This window comes from Capra hircus, assembly GCF_001704415.2.
Source record: "Capra hircus breed San Clemente chromosome X unlocalized genomic scaffold, ASM170441v1, whole genome shotgun sequence".
NCBI classification, from domain to species: domain Eukaryota; kingdom Metazoa; phylum Chordata; class Mammalia; order Artiodactyla; family Bovidae; genus Capra; species Capra hircus.
Window position 1 is genome coordinate 32,963,050 of NW_017189517.1, and position 9,051 is coordinate 32,972,100.

General features: G+C 52.0%; 1 protein-coding gene across 4 annotated transcripts in view; it reads right to left on the bottom strand.

Moving 5' to 3' along the window:
• PAK3 (p21 (RAC1) activated kinase 3) overlaps positions 1–8,742 on the bottom strand; it is a 127,832-nt gene extending 119,090 nt beyond the window's left edge. For 2 of the 4 annotated variants that reach the window (XM_018044122.1, XM_018044119.1), the window contains exons 1-3: positions 8,484–8,742; positions 7,256–7,365; positions 990–1,088 (exon numbers count right to left, since the gene is read on the bottom strand). The gene's annotated coding sequence lies outside the window, so the exon portion shown is untranslated. Of the gene's footprint in view, positions 1–989; positions 1,089–7,255; positions 7,366–7,483; positions 7,550–8,483 lie in introns of all 4 variants that reach the window. The other 2 variants (XM_018044120.1, XM_018044121.1) reach the window with 2 other exon arrangements.
• Between the last annotated feature and the right edge of the window lie 309 nt (positions 8,743–9,051).

Here is a 9,051-nt window from a genome sequence, read left to right on the forward strand (position 1 = left end):
ATTCCTTGTTTCTTATTTGAGTCTGTTTGCTTTTCTCATGGGGTATTTTATTTGTCTTTTGCTTGTCTGATTTTGCCCTGGGCAATATGAGAGACATCTCTGCAACTGACAAAGAGACAGAAGACCAGTCAGACAGAGGGACAGTAAGATACAAACAGATAGCTAGACTGTAGCATATAGCAACAGAAGGCCAGATGGAGGAGACGACAGAGGAAGAAGCTGTCATGGCCGCCTGAGAGGACAAGACACAGATCAGAGAGGCAGGCCAAGAAATCTGAAAGAAGTGGACAGGAAGAGAGAGAGGCTCAAACGGAAAAGCTGATAGGGAACTGTCAGACACTTGAGTGAGACTAGAGAACTGTGAAATTTGGTCCCTACTCCTGAAGAGCTTCAGTCTAGTTTACCTGCCAAGAGAAATATGCTAGAAACCATGCAAGGGTTAGTTAAGGCAGCAGAGCAACAAGGGCTACACTACATGCTATGGACTCAGGTGTTGTTGGAGAGTTGGGGAAGGACACACCCCCTGGCTGGGTGGGAAGACAGAGGGAAGGTTCTGGAAAGTTTAAGTTAAGCCTGCCAGACCCCGAAACTGGGATGGTCAGGATAGGGGTATGCTTTGAATAGGAAGGTAACATGAAGGTTATGGGGCAGTAGAAATGACAGGAAAGAATTGGTGAATTTGTCGACTTCACTATCAGGAAAGCAAGAGGAAAGGAAATGACAGCTTGATGGTATGTGTGCCTGTGTTATACTAAAGCTCCTAGATGGCGCTTGACATTTGCAAAGGACTTGGCAATGACTGTTAGCTTATTTTTCCTACTCCAGGATGTAGGCTGAAGCTGTCATTTTCATGTCAGAGATGGGAAACCAAGGGCAATGGTATAAGCCCCTAGAAAGTAGGGTCTTTGATGGCAGGAGCTCTGGTGGAAAGGTGGCATTTACCTGAATTCGGAGATCCCTAACTTCCTGCCCTGGAATCCATTACTCACCTCACACCGCCACTGCTGCAGGACCTCCGATGGGCTCAGGGCTGGGAACAGCAGCTGTCACAGGGTGCAAGGACTCAGCTGCTCTCTCTTGGGGGAAACCTGCCAAGAAAAGCATTGTGGGGGAGTGGGAACCTCTTTCCCCACCTGCTCCTGCTCCATCCATCTCCCCCAAACATCACACACACACACACACACACACACACACACACACACACACACACACACTACAGAAAATCCCTTAAGAAGGCAGAGAGTCAGAGTCAAGAAGTATAAAAAAGCCCAGGAACATCAGAGTCCAGACAGGACACTGAACTGGGAGTTTCAAGTTGAGAACGGCTATCCCTTCACCACTCTGGAACTGCTTGCTAGTGAGTGGACTACCCTCAGCAGCTTGGGTAAGTGCTGAGAGCACTCAGTCAAATATGACAGATGTGAAATATTTGCATATTTCAGGAGATGGTGTCATCTAGTGGATAGGAGGAAGCCATGAGATGATGGCAAATGCAGGTTTGGCTCTGGTGACACCTGAGCTGCCTCAAGACTCAGCTGTTCAGTTTATTTCATCCTTAACCTCCAAGTCTCCACCATCATTTCCATTTCTCTTCTCAACAGTGTCCCTCACTGAGTTGGTGGGCAGAGCACTTTGAGCTTCCCTAACTTGCTATCATCTCACAGCTGCCGAGGGCCTCAGCCTCTAATTCTATTTGGAACTTTCCTCTAACCTCTGCCACAGGGATGTCTTCCCTAGTCTTCTCCAGATTTCTTTGGGTGAATACATCCAGGGCTTTTTAGGAGGTTACAATTTATCCTAGCTTCCCCCAAGAGGTTTCCATGCCCAACCACAAAGAAGACAGGGTCTGTTTAACCCCTCCCTTTCCTCACAATCACTTCAGCCTCTCAAGGAGGAGACTGTTTCCTTGATAGGACCCCAAGCTCTCCAATCCTTCTCCTTCCTTCCCTGACCCCCTCTTCTCCACAGTCTTTGTCCTCAAAGAAGAGCAGCACCTATGGACTAACTTCCAACAGAGTCAGATACAAGCTAGCACACACAGAGGGTCCTAATCTGAACACATGGATGGATAGATGGATGGATGGGTAGAGACAGTAAAATTGAAGCCTCGGGAGCCAGGAAAAGCCCCGTCATTCCCAATTCCCCTCTTCTAGAATAAAAGGACCAAGCCATCCCCCAGGAATGCCAGTTGCTGCTGGCAAGCCTCCCAAGCACGTCTGTTCCCTGGGGGCCCTGGCATTCCCTGGGCGCGTCCCACATGCACACTCCAGGCAGTCTTTCCAAATCCGACCCACTGCACTGCTGAGCAGTATGCTGCCCCCTCCCCCGCTGCGTGAGACCATCCTACAAGGGCATGGGATGGGGGCAAAGGCAGGAGGGCTGCCAAAACTCCTGAGAGGGCTCAAGAAGAATGGCCGCAGTAAGTCCCCTGCCCACCCTCTAGTGGGGAGGCACACTAGAGGACCTGGAGGAGGGGAGGGGGCAAGTGCACCAGCCAGTACTAACCAAGCAGCTCCAGGTTTGTGTGCCGGATCAAGAGCTTTCCTTAGGCAGACCTCCACTTCCCTTTAGCTGCTTGTTAACTCCGGGGCAGCCAGCTTTGAGCCGACTGCACAGCTGGAGCCAAGGCAGAAGCAGCAGCAAGAGCAGGACACAGAGCTCCACCTAGTGGCCACACTCCTCCCACCCGTCTGGAGGTCAGTGTTGCAAGTCGGGAGTGGGGGTGTCCTGTGTGTGCACACAAATGGGGTCGGGTATGTCTGAACTGCATCCAGTACCACATATTTGTGTGCCTCTACCATGTCCTGTGTGTGGTGTGAAGTTGTGTTTGTATCGTATTGCATATGTATATCAGGTCAGCACCATATTGTGTATGTGCCCTGGGCCTGCACTGTGTTGCATGTGTATTCTATCTATTCTGTGCTGTGGGGTGCCTGGGTCTAATCTGTATTGTGTATCATATGTCTATGCCACATTGTGTGCATCTTCTTGTGTGTTAATGCTGCTTGTGTGTGCACCTGTGGCTCAGCCTCCTACTGGAGGCAGAGGTAGAGATCAGTGGAGCCCTCGTGTGCCTACCAAGACCCCAGCCTTGCTGCCATCTTCCTGCCAGCATCTGGATTAGGGTTGACACCTCTTTGGTGGGGGAGGGAATCTGTGAACAACCACTCTCTCTACTACAGAGCAGCCCCCTCCCATGGTAGGTGCCTGGTCCAGCACTGAAGATAGCTGGGAATGTTCCAGAACCTTTTTCAGGCCCAAAAAAGGAAATTGGGCACTGGGGGTGGGATGGCTTCCTCTCTTAACTCCCAACCCCAGATGGGCCTGCAGGAAGCTGCAGCCGCCTGAGTTTTTTCCTTTGGGCTGTTGGAAGTACTGGACCCCTTCTCCACAGGGAGTTAACAGTCGCAGAGCAGGTTAAACACTGACACCCCAGGTATAAGGGGAGCTCTGTCAAAGGCATTCCCATTGAGGTCACTAGGGGGTGCAATTGTGCTGATTGTTAGGGGCAATGTCTCTTAAGAGTATAGAAATCCAAAAAGTCCACCTGGCTCAGAGAGAGAGCAGGATGGAGGAAGACAGAAGGAAAAAGATACAGACCCTAAGCCAGGCCCTTCCTTCACCTTCACCCCAAGCCCTTCTGTTCTCAGAATGACTTGAGTCAGGGTGACTATTGGGTATCTGCCTCCACCCCAGGGTATAAGATCTGGGTGAGATTCCCCATAGTGCTTTTTAGGGGCTTGGTTGAAGTGAAAAGTAAAAAGTGTTAGTCGCTCAGTTGTGTCCAGCTCTTTGCAACCCCATGGACTGTAGCCCACCAGGCTCCTCTGTCCATGGAATTCTCCAGGCAAAAATATTGGAGTAGGTAGCCATTTCCTTCTCCAGGGGATCTTACCGACCCAGGATCAGACACAGTCTCCTGCATCGCAGGCACGTTCTTTACCATCTGAGCCATCAGGGTCTTGGTTACAGGGGGAGATTCTACACGTGGGCATCTCCCCCCATCCCACTCCCTTCCCATTCATTTTAAATAAAAGTAAGGGCACACTGCTGAGAGAGATGAAATGTGTGTAGTGGTTGTGGGCTTGTTTTGTACTGTCTTCCTCTAAATTAGAGGAATGCCCAAAAGTATGATTTAAAAGGTGTAAATTGAGGGGAAGGGGCTCTCCTTGAGTGAAACTTTTTTTCATTACCCAGATGAATGGATAAGAAAGCTGTGGTACATATATACAATGGAGTATTACTCAGCCGTTAAAAAGAATTCATTTGAATCAGTTCTGATGAGATGGATGAAACTGGAGCCGATTATACAGAGTGAAGTAAGCCAGAAAGAAAAACACCAATACAGTATACTAACACATATATATGGAATTTAGGAAGATGGCAATGACGACCCTGTATGCAAGACAGGGAAAGAGACACAGATGTGTATAATGGACTTTTGGACTCAGAGGGAGAGGGAGAGGGTGGGATGATTTGGGAGAATGACATTCTAACATGTATACTATCATGTAAGAATTGAATCGCCAGTCTATGTCTGATGCAGGATACAGCATGCTTGTAGCTGGTGCATGGGGATGACCCAGAGAGGTGTTATGGGGAGGGAGGTGGGAGGGGGTTCATGTTTGGGAACGCATGTAAGAATTAAAGATTTTAAAATTTAAAAAAAATAAAAAATTAAAAATTAAAAAAAAATAAAAAATAAAAATAAAATAAAAAAAAAAAGAAAAGAAGAACAAATGGACCCCCTTCCTAAAATGTTACTACTATCTTAGGAACCACCTAGTTCACCCCAGTCATTTGAAAGACAAGGAAACTTGAGGCCCAGAGAAGGGAAAGAAACACTCAGATCAGAACACTGACTTTTGGACTCCCATGGTTGGTTCCACTCCAGCTATTTTTCCCTTTAAAACTTCCTTCTTTGGACTTTCATGGTGGTCTAGTGGTTATGACTTCGCCTTCCAGGGCAGGGGCACAAGTTCAATCCCTGGTCGGGAAACTAAGATCCCACATGCCACATGGCATGCACAGAAAACAAAACAACCACCAAAAAACCCCCTTCCTTCTCCAAATCCAGGGTCCTCCCACCTGAAGGCAAAACCCTGGCCTCCATCTCCACTGTGTGGTCTCCAGGATTGTCCTATTTCACTTCAGTGATCAGGCACCCAGGCCTTATCCTGGTTTCTATTCCCCACCAGGAACCTGTTCCTTTCTTTCTAGCCTTCAAGCTCTGCTTCCTTCATTAAGCTTTCTGCCAGCATAGCCAGCTGTGGCTCTGCCATCTTGCCCTTCCTCGCATCCCCCCGGGTGCCATGCAGATCGCCCCAACCTGCAGAGAACTGGCCAACTGTGCAAAGGAGACACGGATCCATTGCATTGATTAACATTTCCAATTAAACTCCGGGTTAGGCTATATTAGTGACTCCAGTAATCACCATGGAAAGTGAAAGTCCCTCTGTCATGTCTGACTCTGCAATCCCATGGACTATATAGTCCACGGAATTCTCCAGCCCAGAATACAGGGGTGGTTAGCCTTTCCCTTCTTCAGGGGATCTCCCCAACCCAGGGATCAAACCCAAGTCTCCCACACTGCAGGAGGATTCTTTACCAGATGAGCCACAAGGGAAGCCCACGGAGATAAATGCAAATACCTTCTCAAGGAAGCGGGGCACGAGAGGAAGCAACACATTCTGAGAGGAAATGGAAACAGACTGCAAGACCCGAAGGTTCATCTGGTACCCCTAAAGCAGACTTGAAATGTGTGCCAGCCTGTCACTTGATCGGAGGCTCAGGCTTCACACCTGAAATGGAGGACTCGGGTCCCTGGTGCCTGAAGGCTTGCCCTTGCCCGCCCCCTGCTGGAGAAGCCGAGTAGTGCCTAGTGCTGAGCTGGCAGCCGAGTTCCGCCCTCCCCCCCAACCCCAGTCCCTGTAGAGGCAACCACCTGGCCTCCAGCAGGTGGTGAGGTTGCGGGGAACAACAGGGGAGCTTAAGCTGAACTCTAGATGCCTCAGCAGCTTCACTTACCTTCTAGGCAGTGGTTTTCACCATCCCTGGCCTGCACAGGGTCCCATGGGCCCCTGGGAAGGAGGGCTTTCTTTTTGAGCATGGGCGGATACATACCCCCATCCCCTGAGCAGGGGCCCCAGGCCCAGCCCTGGCCCACCCCATGTACAACCAGTCAACCTACCTTCTGGGCTATGTTAGAAGCTCCCTCAGTCCCTTCTGGAGCCCCGGCCCCCCACTCCCTTCTCCTTAACCCGGAGGAAGAGCCAGTTGTAGAGGGTACCCTGCTCATCATCAAATTTCTTCTTCCCTCGACCAAAGCTATCAGCTCCTGAAGGCAGCTTACCTGGGTAGAATGCTTTTGATTCCCCAGCTACGCAGAAATTGTCCCCTTAAGTCTGGGCTAAGCCACAGGTGCCTCAGCAGCAAAATTTCCTCTAGTTCACCAGGGAAATCAGGGCCTTTGGGCTCCTGGGAAAACGCTGCCTTTTCCTTCTTCTTTCTCTCTATGGTTTTATTCCTACCTACTCCACTGACCTTACCCACCTCCCACCTACTCTATCTGATTTCTAGACCTGATTTGTTTGTTTGTTTGTTTGTTTGTTTTTGCCTTGGCTACCCACTTTGACTTCACAGTAGCTCAGCCTCTGACCTCGTAGTGACAGTCTCTGATGGGAGTAGCACCTCCCAAGCCCTGCAGTTATCCTTCAATTCCCTCTCTCCTCAAGTCTATCTGCTCCCCTCCCCTCAAAGACCTCAGCAAGCTGGCTTGCTCTATACTCCATTTCTGCCTCCAACTCTAAAAATCTGCTACCTGTGGGAATGGTCAGCTAGTCAGCTACTTGGAACGTCCTTAGGATGTTGTGGCTCCATGCTTGTACCCCTATCACAGGCGAACCCCCTTTTTCTGTTAGGTCTCTCCTACAAGGCCCACTTGCCTGCCTGGAGGCTTGGAGGGCCTTTCCCTTGACATCCCAAGGTCCTCCTGCCCTCAAGATCTCGCAGCTGTCAGCTTTTAGCCACATATGTCCCAGTCTCTGGCTATTTTGCCTCTTTCATGGGGGAGGAGGGTATGATATCTGTATCGAGAAACAGAGGCTGACATGACTCTATCCAAGCCTGGGCCTGTTAATCGTCTATTACCATATTAAGCCCCTTTGCCCAAAGGTGTCTTGAGAGGCCTCAAGAACCAAATAACAGACCTGCCCAATTATAACTTTGCAGATGGCCTAGTGAAAACCGCACTGACCTTTATACCTCGGTCATCCCAGAACAGGGGCACAGTGTTGTCACCAACAGGAATGGACCTCCTTCTGTTCCAACACCTCAGCCAGCCATACAGTTGGCCTGGATTTGAGTCTGCAAAACCATGGGGGGAGCAAGACTAACATGGCTAAAGGCTTCCCTGCTGAAAACCAGTTTTTAAAAATAGCACTGCAGCCGCCCCCTTCATACTTCCCAAAGCCAAGCCACTCACCCTTCTCTCCTTGGCTTCTACAGACCACAGCCCAGAACCCTCAAGTCCAGAGTGTGCCACTAGATTCTGAAGGTGGGACCAAAAAACAAAACAAAACAAGTGGGGCCTCTGGCTCCCTCCCTTCAGGCACCGCCCTCCCTCCGCTCCCCCACCCCACCCCTCCACCACCACCTGGGGAAGGAGAGCCTACCAGAGCAAGAATCAGAAAGGTCCAGGTTCCCCCCTCCCAAAGTATGGCAGGTATCTTGGCAAAGCCAGTTCGCAAACTGAGGGCAAGGGCCCGGCAAGCTGAGGGGGACTGGGAACAGGGGCAGTGGACCTGGTGACCCTGCTCCCCAGACAAAGACAGAGGCCAACTGAGGGACCCTGGGCTTTCTAGGGACATTATTGCATCATTCTAGTCACCACAGGAGAAGAAAGGAGGTCTGCTCTGATTGCCTTCCTCCACCCCACCAAAAACGGGGTGGGGGAGGAAGAAAAAGAAAGGGGTAAAGGCCTCCATTTAAGAAAATCGTCACTTTTTCTCTGTGCTTCTGTCTGGCTGTTCCTCCTCCCCCGGACTTGCCGGGCCGCGGCCACACCCCCTCCCCTTGGGGGGGGTGGGGGGTAGCGCTGCTGTCGCTGCTCCAGTGTCTGGGGAGGGAGGCGGGAAGATGGTATAAGACCTACACCCTGACGTAGCTCTGGGGGCGGATTTTGCCTCAAGCGGCCCAGGCCCCAGCAAGCGAGTCTAGGACTTGACCCAGCGAAGGGGCCCTGGGCCTCCGGGAATGGCCCCGACACACCCACTTGTCCGCGATCGCGAGCCGGGATCGTGCACAGTGCGCGCCGGGTGTCAGGGCTCCGGGGGAGGCAACGTAGGGGACTCGAGGCCAGGGCTCCGCGACAGCGGGAGGAGGGTCCGAGCAGGTAGAAAATCGGCCCGGCCGCCTTAAAAGCAGAGCCCAGCCGCCACCCCCTTCCCCAGAGCGAGCCGGGTGCCATCCATCGTGGGATTTACCTGCCACTGGTCCAGCCACCCCGTCCAGACCTTGCCTCTCCCTCCGAGCGCTGGGGCTGGCTGGCGGGGCTGGGGCGCCGCAGCCCCGCGGCCGCAGCCGCAGCCCGGGCTCGGCCCGCTCCCCACCACCCTCCCCCGGCTCTCCTCCCGCTCCTGCACACTCGTTTCGGGCAGGGGAAAGCTGGAGCCCCCCGCGCGAGACCCCACACTGTCCGCTGCCCACAGCTGCCCGTCCGCGGTCGAGCCCAGCTCGGCAACCGCTCCCTCGCCCTTCTCCGCTATGACGTCACCCGGGCTCTGCACCGCGCGGAGGCCAATCAGAGAGGCAGCAGAAAACTAAAATCACCCTGAGTGGGCTACTGGGGACCAATCTTTTGTTTCCAGGCAGGAAGCGCCTGGGAGGAAAAAAAAAATGAAGGGGAGGGAACAGGGAGAAGGAAAGGAAAAGGAGATGGAAACTTCTACACTGTCAGGGTTGTCTAGACAGAGGTGGGGCCCTAGAGAAGGAGGTGCACCTGACAGAGGTAGAGGAGGGGGGCTATTGAGTATAGCTTCTTCAGCTGCTGCC